Below are 16,883 nucleotides of genomic sequence, written 5' to 3'. Positions count from 1 at the left end.
TACAGATAATAAGTGCATGATAAAATATCACATGCATGATGGAATACAAATGGAAATAAAGAAAAGCAATAGATAGAGTGATTCATCAAATTCCCGACTGTTCAATATTTTAATAGATGAAATAACAGAACTAAAAGTTAAATGTAATAAAACATTTTAATAATGTAAATCTAACTTAGTGCTGCTTAGATGACGTTATATGGTAGCAGATGCACACACATAGAAGACAATTTACAAATAGAAGTATTTCATTTATAACAGATCTGTAAAAAAATAATAGGGAAACATAAAAGGGAATCCCTTTTATGTTTTAACTCATGCATTTTAAACAAGGGCTACAAATAGTTACGATCAAACAATTATAGTACTATAGAATAGAATTGCAACACCTCAGGAAAATTTTGGGAAAACAAAATTTGACAAATAAATGAGAGAAAAAAAATGAAAATAATAAAATGAATAAAAGACAAATACATGAAGTGTTCATTACATCTTGATAGAATGAAAAAAAAAGATAGAATAATTAGAGGAACTGAAAAATGGAAAGCAAGTACTATTAAACCAGTTGGAATACCACGATTAGTCTTATGGCTGTTTGGGGGTAGCTATATATGCCACCATCTAGGGAAATGATTATGAGCCAGGTGGTTTCCCGTTGCCTTCATTGCTGTACTATATCCTATGACTGTAGCCTGTGTGTTCGAGGGACAGGTTTGCCTGCTTGTGGGATGAAAAACCCCAGATAAACTGGTAGAAAAAACCCCATTGTCCACGTCCGGCTAACTTGGCTATGGCTGAGGAAGATCCTTAAGCTTCTCACGTTGTAGATGGGAATCGAACCCAGGACACTCCTTCCCCATGCATAGGGGAAGCGCAAAGCCACTAGGCTAACCTCGCGCGGACAATGCAATCTCTAAGGAACCCGAAATGGTACTGGCGAATCCGAAATTAGTGGACATTCACACAAGGAAGGAAGGCAGCAACAGTTGGTTACGATCTTCAAAGTTCGAGGAAGTAAATTCCACTAATATTTCCAATTTTCTAAGGTGCTTTATTTGGGAGGATAACATTGATGAGAAACAGGTTAGTTTCATGGGTTTCTTTATTAATGATGATAGTTCAAACAACGTTAATGACAGTACACTAGAAATTATAATAGGAAACAACAGAAGTATACCATTATTTATAGAGATGCGATGGTACGGGGAATGGAAAATGGATTAAGTGGAATAAACAAAAAGCAATTCGACTATGTTTGCCTAGCACCAATGCTAATTACTTGAATATGTCGTTTATCAGGAAAATGGAAGGAATTCTGAGGAATACATATTAGTGGGATGTTATTTAAAACATCGAAGGATTTTTAGAACTCATATTACCTACACAATCAAAAGTAAAGAAAGTTCACTTTACAAGTATTATATCTAGACTCGATAGCGAACGTATGGCTACAGCAATGGGCCGCAAACAGAATGATGACTAGACTATACTAGGTATGATGGGGATTTTTTATGGTATGAGACTAATTTATCAGTAATGATGGCATACATCTGATGCTGATGAATTTTTGAGGTGTGACCCACCTCAAAAATTCATCAGCATCAGATGTATTTCAAATTCAAGCCGTCATTGCTGTGATGTATTTAAAAATCTGAAGGTGTAATCAAAAAAATCAAAGGTTGGCCAAGACGTTACAGAATAGCAAGGAAAGGAATTTTTTTAAAAGCGAAAATTAAAAGGTTTTACATCTTTAATAGAAGTTAACAAAACTTGGCTTAGTGGAGAAGATAGTGATGAATTACATGAGGAGAAATTATAATGCTATCAGGAGATACCGAGTGGAAAAAAAGAAGGGAATTTTTATTAATTATAAGGAAGGATCTGAATTTGAAATAAAAAATGACATTAAACACGTCAACAGGGAGGAATTTAAAATCTCCCCGCTGCACATACATCGCAAAATTAAGAATGGGAGTACGTTATACTAACGGAGAAATGATAGTGTTATGAAGCAATTGTTCAGGGAATTAAGAAATGCTGGGCGATTTTAATGCAGCTAGCGTACCAGTGACTGGTAAATGGAATAGTAATGCTAATATGAACTCACTAGTGGAAGTCATCTTAGATGTCATATTAACGTAAGAGGAATTAACAATTAGTCATATGTTACTTAGAGCGAGCCGCTGTGTGAAGCTTTTAATTCTCGTATGGGGATTAAAATTAAGCAGCAGAGCTGGGGTAAATAACGATACTGAAGTTTACGAGAAGCTGATTTCGAAGGTATGGCAAGAGATTCAGAAAGCATAAATTGGGAGATGAAATTTAATGGAATGAATATTAATACTAAATGAGAAGCCTTTCAAGATATTCTTAAGGCATAATGGAATGTTTAAATTTATGACGAGAATTAAATTCAAGCAAAACCGGAGATGGTTTTGTTTGAATTTGAACAGTCCATCCAGCCCTGTGTGCGCTCACAGGGCTGGGATTGACTATTGAGGGGAAAACCCTCCACCCACCGTATGAATTCGGCTGACTATTTGATCGAAACGACCTGATGAAGTTTTCTCAAGTCACTAACGGGATTCGAACCCGGATTCCAACCAAAGGGCTCGTCTATATCAATTGAGCCAAGGAGGCTGCCATGGCCTGTAAAGATTTTGAGTTACAACTAGATATGACCTAAGTTTTTTACAGATTGGTTAATAAGAGTAATTCAAATAGGCTTGAAGGTAGGTAACTGAAGCAGAGATAGCAAATATACCTATGGATGTTATACAACAACTTGCTGATAATTTAAGTTGTTCGATTAAGAGCTTGGAAAATGATATGCCCTTGGTTGTCGGGTTTAATTAAACTGCGTATTTTATCGAATCGCTGAGATTAGGAATCTTCTTCCTAATGGAAATTTAAAGAACAACACCAATTCTCCAGGCGAGAACATGTCAAACGGAAAATTGTAACCCGGTTATTCTTGGAGTTATTCGCAGACTAATGGGCAAATTAATGAGGAACCGTATCAAGTAAATCCCGCGAGAGAGAGAGCGAACATTCATTCAGAAGCGCGTAGCAGGGTTACGTTAAGTGTGGATCGACTAATTTATCTTTTTTTTATATGAAGAGATCACGTGGGAGATATTTAGATTTAGTAGTGTTCCACATATGAACGTGTCAAAATGCGTCAGTTGGGCTAAATGATACTTAATTGATAAGTTAAAAGACAAGAAGTAGCATTGAAGGGGGAGGGGTTTCAAGAAATTAGATACTTGGCAGCATAGATCGGGAAAGTTCAGTTGGGGGATCTTCGTTATTCAACATGTTTCTCAATGATTTTGAATCATGCATTAAATACAAAATTTCTCTTTCCTGATGATGCAAAGTTAGGTATAGAATAGTGAACTGTTCTGATGACATTAAATGCGTTTAATATGACCGTCAAAGACTGAGCTGACAAAGAAGTGGGATTTAAAATTAAACAGGGAGAAATGTAAATATGTTCGATTTGGTAATAAAGTAAGATGGAATAGAAGGTGAGGATATGGAAGTAATTACTGAATACAAGAATTTATATCCAGTATTATAGTGAATAAACATAATTTATTTAAGTTCTGAAATCAACTAGTAAAGCATAGTGAGATTGTTGGTTTAAATGAAAAGATATTCAACTTGCAAGAAAAGGAGAAAGGAAGCCATGATACTCTAATACAACTCTCTGGTCAGCCCAGAGATTTATTGTGGTTCTCAGCTTTGGTTACAAGATTTCTTAATAGATGTTAAAAGAATTGAAGGTATACAGGGAAAGATTACAATATATATATATATATATATATATATGTGTGTGTGTGTGTGTGTGTGTGTGTGAAAGGATTACATCTTCGAATCGAAAAATTAGAAGAAAACATTTGAAAACATTCACAAAATTAGAATAATTTTTAACATGGTTGAAAATATTAGAATAATGCGAAAATAAATGCGCAAAAATTAGTCAGAGAGTAAAACAACGTGATAATTAGTACTTTGTTGCATCTCCCCCCCCCTAGCTTTCATGACCGTTCATTAACTCTTGGGCATATTACTTACTAGCGGTTCAGAGTCTTTTTTTACCTCCAAAACATGCCCATATGGTCTTCAGACTAGAAATAAGTTAATTATTTTTCTCTTGGGCAACTTCTTGTTAATTGATTTGCTTTGCTTTGAGCAATCTAACAGCTGGCTTGGAAGTGCGACAAGAAGCTGAAACTTGCTGAAAAAGGAAATCACCATCACAAATCTTCCGATGCCGGTAAATAAAGTGCTCAAGAATTTCTTGGTACACTTTGAAATTAACTCTTTCGAACACAATACACAGCCTACCTGGACCCTCCGCAGTCAAACAAGCCCATAGAGTTTGATTAAGAATCCAAACACGTATCCGTTGATGACCATAGGACGCACAAAATATACTTTCATCGCTAAAAAGTACCTTTTTCCAGTTCTCTTGATTTCACAACAGTCTTTGCTACACCATCGCACACTAGCTGCCTTTTGCTTGGGAGTCATAAGCAGCTTCGTCTTAGGCACACATTCATTTAAAACCATTTGTAAGTCGTCTCAACGTCGTAGATTTAGACACATTCACACCTAGTTTTTTCCATCTCCTGTGAAAATACCCTACACTTCGGAAGGGATTTTTCTTCCCGATATATTTTTCAATCTTCTTTCATCTCTTGATGTAGTGATTACCTTTCGACCGCTCTTGCAGCGATTATTTTGAAACCTCCGGTTATCAGAATACTGTCTCAACACTCAACTCATGCTTGCTTGAGAACATTTCAATTCCATAGCTATAAATTGCTGAGTTTGGCCTTCTTTGTGTAGACATACGAAACTTCTTAACTTCCAATATGTCACGCGTTTGACCCATGTTTAACTGAAATCCCCCGCAAATGATTATTCACACACGAGTCTCCGTCCCACAGCTACTGAAATAGATGCTATTTCTGTGCACTCCTCAAAACTATCGAAAAATTGGAATATTCTAATATTTTGAACCACGTTAAAAATTACTATAATTTTGTGAATATAAGAAAACTGTTATTTGAAAATAATTCATATTATATTTTTGTTTACATGCTTATATAACCTACAAAGTACGTAGATTTCGATTATGCTAATTCATATTTGATAATTATTTTTTATGCAATAAATTAAAATTGCAAATCATTTAACACATTTTCTTTGATTATTCTATTTTTTTTTTATTCGGAGGTGTATGTATCATCGTCATTATATATCAAAACAAGAACGCCATGGTGGACACAAGAATTTAAAGAAGCGGCTCTGGAAAAGAGAAAAGCATATTGAAAGTTGCTAGCAAATAAGTAGCTTTAAAAGAATACAGAGAAAAATGTAAGATTGAGCTAAGCTATGTGTGAAAGTAGCTAAACAAAAGTCATCGGAAGACTGGTACGAATATAGAAAATAAATATCATGAAGGTGGCAAAATGTTCTGGGAGCAATTAAAAAGCTCAGAAATGGAGGAAAGAGTACTTTCAAAAGAATCGAAGATGATAAAGATAACATGAAAAGTGAAGGTAAGGATATCCGGGATGTAGAACAGTGTCCTGTATACTGCTTTTATACACGAATGTTCAAAACCAGTTTTAAGTTACGGATCTGACAGGTGGGTTAAAAATAAAGCACTTGATTAAAGATTAGAGACTACTGGTATGAGAATTCTTAGAAAAAATTAGGGGCCTAATTTGAAATTATCCTTAAAGTGCTGTGGATGCAAGCAGTGTGACCGAAATAGAATGAAGTAGATGTTATGAATGAAGTACGGTTAAAATTTTTTTAAAAATGTATAGTTTATGTTAACGTTTCAATAACATGGGGGGGGGGGAAAGACGGATTTTCCTGATGCGTAAGATGCAACCTTTGATGGATAAGCAAGTTTCTGTATGTCAGTTAAGTCATGGGAAATTAGTATTATAGTATTAAGCAGTGAGCAATGGACGTATTATGAACGTTATTTAACACGAAAATATTCAAGTTTAAAAATATGAGAAATAGAAGCATGTGTTTATATTGTAATCACTGTGGAAACCTGAAATAATTTACAGCAAAAGAATTGCAAGGCAGACAATATATTTTTTAATGTTTTTTTTTTAATTAAAATTTAATTTTGCCAGTGCATATCGGCAGCAGTTCACTTGCTCAGATAAATCCAAGTCTTTTCTCCACAGTCTATTCTGGACATTTCTAATGTATTATTTCTAATTTTCTGAAGATATCAATTAAAGTTTCGCAATATTGGAAATTGAATGCGTAATATATATCGGCAGAATTTTTCTCTTCCTACGAATGTAAGAATAACTAGTATTAGCATGTGTGCTTGTAATAATCCTCTTCAAATATTTGTCCAGGATCTCCTTCAATATAAGGTGCTTAGCCATGAACTCCTTTTCTCAAGCTTATTCCAATGATTATTTACCCTTTTAACTAGCGAAGATTTCATTAAGTCTAGCTTTCAGCTATTCTGTCTTCGTTATCTGAGTGACAAAGAGGCACAAGTTAAGTAGGCGCTACTTGATGCTTTCTTCAACCCAGTTGCAGTCTCTCAACAACTCTTCAACAATTTCTCTTTGAATTCGAACGTTCCACTTCTAGAAGCCGACTATTGATCTCAAAGAGACGAAGTTCTTTTTTTCTTTTTTTTTTTTAAATCTCGAAAATGCTCTATTACTTTGTAGCGTGTTCCTTTCAGAGATCACGCTGCTGTGCTTATTCTGTCGTCCAGTATCTATCGATGTCAGAAATACAAATGCGACTATCTCCTATTTCCTCTGTTCCTTTACAGAGTCCTCGTGGCCCCTATTTCGATTTCAGTATTTTTCTAAGTATTATTTCTATGTCTTATCTGCGCAGATAATTTCAACCGTGGGTGTTCTGCGCAGACATACTTATATTCCAATTTTTCCCGGGATGGAATATTTTTCTGGCCACTATCTCACTGTCGGTAATGTGCATGTTGTATTTGGATCTCAGTTACAAAGGAACTGCCATAAACGCGGACATGTATATGACATCTTGTGGGAGCATGATCAAGTTGCACGAGGAGAGTTCGAAGGTGCAATATATTAGCAGAAATATATATAGGATAGAAATGTGGAACTATGAGACAGCTGCGTTAAGTAATATATTATCAACGCCTTTTGAAAAAAAAAAAAAAAATACCGGTATAAGTTTCATAGTACAAGTTTCCATAAAACGATTTTAACCTTTTAAAACAAAATATATCGAAAATAAAGCAAACAAATGCTTAAACGTTGAGAACGAATTCAGTTGTGGAATGACTGAAAACCTTGAACAGACATTAAAAACATTGTAGAGATTGATCCAACGGCTAACATCCACTTTGAAATCTTTGACTCACAGAAAAGTTATTGTTGGAACTCAGTAGGGGAAAACTGTCACGGATTGTGGAAATCTCCGCATTATCAACATAATAGATCTTAACTTTTCGTAGACGTAACTGTGGCATAATGAAAATAATGCAGGAAAGAAACCGTACAGCTTAAAAATAACGAAGGTTAATACTATTCTTTTCTCCAGCAAATGGTACATGTTCTGATTAGATTGAGATCAATCCATGACGAATTAAACTATGTATGAGATAATGCGAAAAGATTTCGTTGAAGTTGAAGATATCATTGAAATGGAAAAAGATAGACCCAAAGTGATGTTGCCTTATCCAACTCAAAGTTTGCCTGAAAAAAAAAAAGTCAATTGGTCTGTTCGTCGCTCGATGTTGTATCACTCTCAGTTTAAGCTGAAAACAACTGAATAATAGTTTGGACGATGTCCACGCAGGTTGGATTCACTGATATGTCTGAAGAAATATCAACATGATTGAAAACTCTAAACCTAATTAAGAATGTATGTGACAGGTAACATCAGGCCCAAATATACGAACGTGGGACTTAAAAGTGTTATTGCTACAAGAATGGCAAAAAATTCAAATTATCCCTGATAATTTGATAGTGACACATTCTGCCGTCTTGGCTAGCCTGGTTAATCGCTCTTGAATTAACAGAATGTGGATTCAATACATGCCATTTCTAAGTACACATTTCAGTAGTGCACTTAGAAAATTATGCAAAACCTATTTGTGTTCCACTCGCCCTAATGCGATAAAACTATTTAAATAAAACGAAGAAATCCATGAATAGAAGAATTAACTGTTTCATCTCAAGAACTCTGACATTTCTGTACTATCGACTTTTTGGAGGCTTACAAAATATATTCACGCTAAACCAGATAAAAGCAACATTCAACTTTTACCTTTCTTCAGTTAATCCCTAAAACTGAGTTTGAAATTTTAATATTTGAAAAGGAACACCAACAGTTGTCACTTTTAAAGAAAGCACAAGGTCTTTATTATCCATTAAAGAAAAAAAAAATTTTAGTGTCACCTCAACAAAAATTAAGTTTTTCCAACGAGCTATTTGGAAGCACATACCATTAATTACAAAGAATATTATTTAGCTTGATTAGAATTTCAGTAACAACTGAAGACAAGCAATTATTGCAAAATATACTTCATTACAGCGGAAAGCGAGTTTATCTAATTAACGAAAATGTTGACTTTATAAACTCGCTTGTTTTTGGTTTTCAATTATATTCAAGAATGAAAACTAAATTAGCTCCCACATAATGATATCTTCCAAGTGTTTTAAATAGGTTTGTTATTATTACATTATTTAATACTACAATTCTTCAAACCTATTAGTACATTTCTTCAAAGGTTTGTAGCTCGTATGATATGTTCACGTAATTAGCCATAAAAATCCATTTACATAATCTTCCTCCTTGAAAATGGCCGAACTTAGTAATCTAACAAGCTGAGTTTTTAGTACTAATTACTACCAATATATTGTTTTTTTTTTTTTGTTTGTTTTTTGTAACCGCCAGTACTGAAATTCATATTACATTCAAGGAAATGGACTAGAATCCATACCTTAGATTCACCAAAGTGCTTTTGTGCAATACATGAACTTGAGAATGCAATTTACGAGAATTGCTTGCGCAAGCGTGTGCTGTCAGTAATAGGCAAAAAAACACAATACATTTTCTTGGTCAGGTTCTGTTGGTCCAACGTGAAGCTATTCCGAGTTGATCACGTAGCCTGTTTTGTATTTAGATTAGCCATTGTGGTCTTATATAACCTGACCTGCAAAAGCTTAGGAATACCGCAGTCTCTTATAGCATTCTCAAAGAGGTTACCCATAAATTGCTATAGAACATGACTTCTTAAAGAACTGGGATGGAAGAAATTTGCAGTCGCCATGAATAGTAATCGCTAAGATTTGGAAGAGTAGGAAGGACCATTACCTCAAGTTATGTACCTTCAGACTCTACCATTGCTTTTTTTTTGTAGAAAAACATTGAATAAGGAATAAAAAGAGTAATGTATCGTATGTTTAAAAACAGGGCCGATGCCAAGAGTTTTGGCGCTCAAAGAAAAAAATGTTCCCTAATTCATTTTTTGTAAATTGGTTCCTATTTTTAATTTCTCGCCAGAGACCAATTTATCATCTTAATTTGACTGTAACGAGACATTTACTGGAGTACTCAAAACAGTGGAATTGTAGAACATTATCAACTTCATTAAGCAATAGAAGTTGGTGGACGTATATTTAGCCAGTACGATCTGTAGTTGTAATGCCAACAGAAATTTGAATAGTGCAAACTATTCAGACTAGGCGCATATATTCTTAATTATTGAAATAAAAATAACATACGAAGATGAGCAAATGGTAGACCAACTGATATTAAAAAAACGGATGCCGAAGTATATAGTAATATTTCTAAAGTTGAAAAAGGCAAAATATTAGATGCTGATGTGCATCTTCACAAGATCGTTATCTGAAATAACTCTTAACAGGATTGATGTGTTTCCACAAACTACTAGGTTGTTCGTCCATTCTGGAGATACGGAAATCAAGCTATAAATTGCCCTTAGCGTTCTCTAAAGACACTCAGTGTAATGTAGTAGACAACAAAGTCACGAGTAAGTGAATAACATCGAACGCGCACGACACGCCACTGCGTTCATTTTGTCATCAGATCGAAATTAAGCAATAAATTGAATGCGTTTACCGCCGTTTCAGTAATATATTTTGAAACATGGCAGCTATTAGATTATAATGAGCACGTTTAGGTCGGATCTGTTTTTCTAAGTGCGTCCAGTGGTAGCCAATGCCAGCAATCTTCACTTAAAGATGCCATTTAACACAATGATTGATATGAGTGAACTTAAATTAATTTTTGTGCTGAACATGAATTTATAGACGTCGTTAAGCATTTCTTCAATTATTTAGAATAGAAAAGAGATGAAATTTTACAGGAGTTTTTAAAATAATGTAATTACTAGGTTGCTGTTAATTTTCCACCATTTTCAATGTCAAATTTCAAGCTATAGTTAAGGTAGAGTCTACACAGTACTGATATATAAACGTTTATGGCCATAAAAACAAATAGTACGTAATCCAGTCGATATTCAGCAAACATACAAAGTCCCATACTGTATGTTTAAACAAAGTGGCGATGTTATTATTGCTGACTGAAAATATAATAACAGTGTGCTAACAGGATTTAAGGAATTTAAAGAATATATAAGGTATTTGGAAGAATAGCGATTGCCTTCTTGTAGCAAGTAACTTTTTTTTGTAATTTCGGCATGAGTATGTTGAATCTTCATAATGCTATCTTTCACTTATCAAATTAGATCGATAGGATGAAATTACACCTTACAAAACAGCATAATATAGTTGCTCCTTTAATTTCTGTATTACGTAGGCAATCTAAGATGGATGTTAATTTACACAGCACACGATAATTGCATGGAATGCAAGAATGTGAAACGACAGAACTGTTTAACAAATACATTAGATGGGAATGTATGGCTTCAAGACGTAGTTATTGTATTAACCTATCGTGGTTATTGTGGTCTGTGAGTGTACGAGCTTTCGTGAGGAGTCTTCGGACTCCATGGAGACTTGGAAGTAATATTAAATGCTGTCTATTAGCCTCCGTATCCTGAAAATCTCATTAAAACTTTAAAGTATTTTCGTAAAATTTGCAAATTCGCAGAAATATGCTTTCAACTTATTTCTAAAATTCGAATGTTCTCGAATTTTAGAAATAAATTTTTGAAAATTTAAAACTCGATACGAATGTTCTATTAAAACTATCTATTGATAGTTTTGAAATACTATAGTTGTACGGTATTTCAAAACAGATGTAAAAACGATTAGTTCTAGAAATTCGATGCTTCATAACTTTTTTTTTTATTAAAAATACTAAATATATAGTACAGCTTGTTTTGGACGATGCATCCCACTCTTAAAAATAAAACTATTTTAGGAGTGAGATGCATTGTCAAATCAAGTTGTACAGGATTTGCTATAAAAGGAGGATGGGAAGAGAATCAAAGTACAAATCAATCTGAGCTTACAATTAAGGCAGTTAATGAATTCTGGAAACAAATCAAAGCCATAAATATTAAAAATTTATAACGAACAGCATTATGAAAATTCAAACTTCGGATTACTTGTATCTGTTTTGTGTTTTTTTTCCATAGAAACGTAGCGTTTTTTGTATATTAGAGTAGATTTTCGTATTTTTAGAGTATTTAGTGTCTTTATAACATTTTTATTGTGATATTGCAATATTAAATAGAGCTGTAAAATGGAGCCAAAACAAACTAACAAGAAACGCTAATAAGAAAGCGAAGCACTGAGAAAGGTTTTCTCCACTAAAGACGATACTGAAGAGAATATTGAAAATAATTTAATCTCCGAAATCGCTAGGTTAAAGAAGATTATTAGACAGACTACGAGGGAATTACTAGTGGCGTTTAGAGGAACACACAAAGAATAAAAAATTTTAGCAGCAAAATGGAAAACAAACCACGAAATCAGGTCAGTTAGTACTAAGTAAAGTTGATTGTAAAAAACAATTTTATTTGGTAACATGAAAACATGTCATTGATGAGCGGGTTATAACGTCGTTTTTCATGAGCAAAAATTAAAAATATAGCGCAACCAACCGAAAAACAGAAAAGAAGAGAGGTCGTAATTCTGGCTTAACTGGCGATAAATTCAGTATGAAAGAGGACATAAAAAGATTGTTGGAAGAAGTAAGAAAGTTAAGATCGTTAAGTATATTACTTAGATACGATGGAAATGAATTACGAAGAAGGGCTATGATGGCAAATGATTCGATGCGCAGGCTGTGTAGAAGGAATGGATGCGAGTACTTGGATGAGCGGAAAGAGTTTAAGGGAAGATTGGACTTGAATACATTTTACATCAGAAGTCTTGAAAACTTAACTGATATGAAAACTAACAGAGGAAGTCAGGAAAACTGAATTATTAGAGGAATCGGCAGAATGTAAAAGCGACAATGTTGGGTGACTGTGTTAATGATGGAAATGGTTATTATTAAGAAAATAATTATCAAAAGAGAACGATTTTGTGTTCGTCCAGGTCGGACCTATCAGGCATGTGTAAAGATGCCTGTATAAGTAAGGAACTAGATAAGTACAGCAGCAATCTGCAAGTCTTTCCAACTGCGTCACGCAAACCACAGACAAGAGTATACAAAAAAGCATGCAGGTAACTTATGTCTGTACTCGAAGTCTAGGAGTATCAAAAACAAAAGAGTAGAGTTTGTTGCCTTGGATAATATATTGCGACTTCACATTGTAGATATTATTCGTGAGACCTAACAAACATACTAACTGGTATCGAGTGAAAAGGGTACAGTGATTTTAGAAAGGATAGGAGAGGAGGGGGTTTGCTGCTAATGATATCCGATGACTTGAATCGAGTTAGCGTTGAAATCTATGACTACAATACTAGTAACAGTTTTTCATGCGGCAGTGAGTTTGAAGCCATCTGGTGCGAGGTGGAGTCTAACAAGATCAAATATATAGTGGGAGGGGTGTTGTTACAGACTTGGTTGATCGGTTGCTAGTGACGAAGAAATGTATCACCAAATAAAGCTGATGGGCGAGAAACAAGTAATCGGAATGGGGGACTTGAATTATCGGAACATAGATAGTAGCTGACATGTGACAGAAGGAACTCGAGGTCAAAGAGTAGGTTTGATTATAGTGTGAGAGAGTGTTTCAGTTAAAGACGTAGCTATTCTGCCTCCGGTTGGTGACAGTGATCATGCGGTACTCACTTGCGAAGTGACTAAGTTTATAAATGTTTCATTCAGAAAAGGTTACATGATGAACTAAAAAGTAGGAAATTATGATCAACTGAGGAGTATGCTGGGTTCTGCGCCATAGTATCAGTTTTTGGACGGGAAGGACATCAACAGTGCGTGGGAAGTGTTTAAAAATATTTAAATGATGCGATATCAGAATGTGTCCCTAGAGTTCAAAGAATAAATAGAGAAGGAGTGAAATGGATATGCAATCTAATTAAGAAATTCGTAAGAAAAATGATGTGGAAGAAATATCGTGTGCATATACGGATGATGCCAGTTATATTTCTAAGCAGCAAGCCAGAGCAGTCACAGCTGCTGTACGGACAGCTAAGTCTGCGTATGAAAAGAAACTGGCTGTGCAAGTTAAAGACAACGCAAAAGAATTCTATCTTATGCTGCAAATAAAAGAATGAATTTGAATGCAGATGGTATTGGATGACTGATGCAGAAGAAATTGTTCATGTATTGAGTAGCCATTTTGCTAAAAGCTATCACCCTTGTATTTGCAACATTTAACTCACCTCTTCACTGTGTGAGGGAACTCATGTGGATGAGGAGGAAGTACTAGAGCTCTTGCACAAGCTGAATAAGAATTCAGCAATAAGGACTGATGGAATATCAGCACGAATGCTAAAAGTGTTCAGCTGAACTGGCTATTCCTTTGATCAGGCTATATCATTTGAGTCTCAGAAGAGGGAATATTCCTCAGGAGTGGAAATAATGTATGATAATCCCATTGCACAAGGGCGGTGCAAAGACTGATATTTAACAAAGGGCCAATCAGCATCTCAGGAATGATGGTGAAAATTCTGGAAAAGTTGGTCAGGGCTCGCATTCAGAAATGGGTTGACTGAGAATCTCTGCTTCGCAACAAATGGCATGGGTTTACTAAGGGAAGGTTATATTTTAGTAACGTGCTCACATTTTATAACAATGTTACCACTGAGTCAGACAAGGGGAATGGATACACTATAATAACGTTGGATTTTGCTAAGCTTTTGACAGAATACAGCATGGAAGACTACTACTACATAAATTAGAGAAAAGCAAATTGGATTTTAAGCTATATTAGCATGGATAAGAGGATGGCTGACTGACATATCAAAAAGTGGTCTACGGGGTGAATCCACAAGATTTAAGCTAACCAGTGGTGTGCTCGAGGATCAGTCCTTCTTTATAATTATTCAATCTATACATTAATGACATGAGATATACAGCTAGTTGCTGATGATGTATGCAAAGATAGGAAGAGTAATCAGGAGTGATGTGATATGCAATACTTGGAGAACGATTTAAATTGGCTGGAAGTGTGAACATATGAAAATGGCTGTCGGTTCAATGTTAAGGTTCATGCAGTTTGGTGTGATTAGATGTCCAATGTATTATATTGGTGGGATTATGTTAGAAGAAACTGATCAGGAGAAGGATGTTGGAGTTTTAGTAGACAGGAATTTGTAAATACAAGTTAGGGAATAATTGCAATGCTGAAATAAACCTCGACATATAAAAATAAGGAAGTCATTTTGCCGCTTTACAAGGATTGCAGATATCGGGATTGCAGAATACTGATTATGAAGACAGATCGAGAATCTGTAAGACTGCAGACACTAGCAAACAGGAGAAAGAGGTGCTATATGATCAAAACTTACAAACTTTTGAAAGATTATACAGAATTTCAGTAGATGAAAATTTTCATTTTACGGAGGTTGGGAAAAGGACGCGAGCGTTGAGAATGGATGCTATCAAGAGCGGAGTGAGAGCTAGATTTTTCTCTCTCTGACTGGTGCGTAATTGGAATGGATTGCTGTTGGATGTTGTGTGTGCAAGAAGCGTGAACGAATTCAAGAACAGGTATAACAGCTGGTTCGTGTAGTATGTGCCTCCCTCGATGAGGTCTTTCTTAATATATATAAAACGCACGCGTAACATTATTAGACAACCGCTACTAAGCTTTTTAAAAAAATTCTCTAAATGCCTGTAATTAAATTTTGAGACTTTCTCGACAAAGTGAAATAACTGAAATGATCAAAAATTAGTGTTCCCAAGTCATGTCATCATCTTGACGTGTTCAGCTCAAATAGCCTATCAAATCACTAGAAAATCTGCTTCAAGGTTATATATCAAAAATCGCACAGGCTACACATTTTTCATATGCTTAATGGCACGCACCTGAATTCATATCAGTAAATTTCAGTGCTTCGATACCTTCAAGAAAGGTAGCACCACAGTGAGAGATGAAATTCGTTTTTTTGGGGGGGAGGGGGGAGAGTAGTCCTATTAAACTCTGAAGAGAAAGAGCTTTATGTATATATGAATAGATGTTCAAGCATGGTGACAATTTTATTTATGTTGCATCAATATCAGCCTGGCTGGCCGATTGGATACCGTATCCGCTCTCCAGCCACAAGACTGCGGATTCGAATCTCGCTGTGGGCATGGATGTTTGTGGAAATACTAATGGTGGTGGTCGGCGGTAGATGGCGTTGGTGTAGTGCAATCAGTTGGTGGATTATGCGGTGAAGACAGAGTTGTAGAGTAGGTGCCCTCCCTCGATAAGTCTTTGGACTCCCTGGAGGTGTCAAATAATAATAATAATAATAATAAACACTCCCGTTATCATCCCACCCTTTTTAAGGGAAGGCTGCAGACAGGAATCAGCGGTCCAGTAAGGTTGACACATTTCCACCATTTATTCGAATTGTTTAACTCTGAGGCATTGAGATAAACACTCCATTTCATTTTTAAATCGCGTTGATTGCGAATCATGCTTTTCATTCAGTAGCAAACTGTAGTAGAAAGAGTATAAAATGTTCATAGAAATCTCGGGAAATAATAGCTGAAATCATCAATATGAGTTGAAAAATCCTTCGGAGATATTTTAACTTCGGCTGCTTATTAATACGTCTGACAAAATACATTTTCTATTTTCCAATCTGAATTCTTTTTTCAGTTAAAAATGTTTACAAACAAGTGACGCAAATAAGGATGAACTATTTTCATCCTTATTTGCATGTATATAGAACAGCTTGAGTATTTAGACCTTTTAACAAATTTAAATAAATCTTTCTGTAAATTGCTGAAAAACGCATGGAATCATTATTAAGAAAAAAAAAAAAGAATTATTTTAAACGTATATATTTCTCAATAAATTATATATTATGTATGAATTCTACTCAAATTGCGAGTTACTATCGCCACAACGTCCACGTTTTGGCAATAGTAACTCACTCCCTGAGGTAAACAACATACCCTCCCCAACAGCATCACTATGCTGAAGACTCAAGAAAAACAAGTAGTTTTATTGTATTACCGAATAAGGTACAGAGACATTTGCAGTCTGTGTAATATATTTCTCAACAAATAGTGCAATTAGAGACAACTGGGATGAAACCAATGTCTCTGTACCTTATTCAGTGATACAATAAACTACTTGTTTTTCTTGAGTCTTCAGTATAGTGACGCTGTTGCGTTCGATATGATACAGTCATCTAGCCGATTAGGAGATCAGTTATCGTTATTCAGAATTAATACGGAGATAGATAAAATTATGAGAAGAGTATTCTGCCTGTTACCTGGAAATGATTATATTAAGAAGGGATGGTAGAGCGCCATATATAGCC

General features: G+C 35.0%; 1 protein-coding gene across 1 annotated transcript in view; it reads right to left on the bottom strand.

Moving 5' to 3' along the window:
* LOC150100445 (voltage-gated inwardly rectifying potassium channel KCNH6-like) overlaps positions 1-16,883 on the bottom strand; it is a 477,512-nt gene that overhangs the window by 76,419 nt on the left and 384,210 nt on the right. The gene's annotated exons all lie outside the window — the stretch shown is intronic.

The sequence above is a fragment of the Typopeltis vanoorti genome, chromosome 13 (genome assembly GCF_054136105.1).
Source record: "Typopeltis vanoorti isolate ZY-2024b chromosome 13, IOZ_Tvanoo_1.0, whole genome shotgun sequence".
Classification (NCBI taxonomy): Eukaryota; Metazoa; Arthropoda; class Arachnida; order Uropygi; family Thelyphonidae; genus Typopeltis; species Typopeltis vanoorti.
The sequence above is the reverse complement of the archived record's forward strand: the minus strand, read 5'-3'. Positions and strand labels throughout refer to the sequence as shown.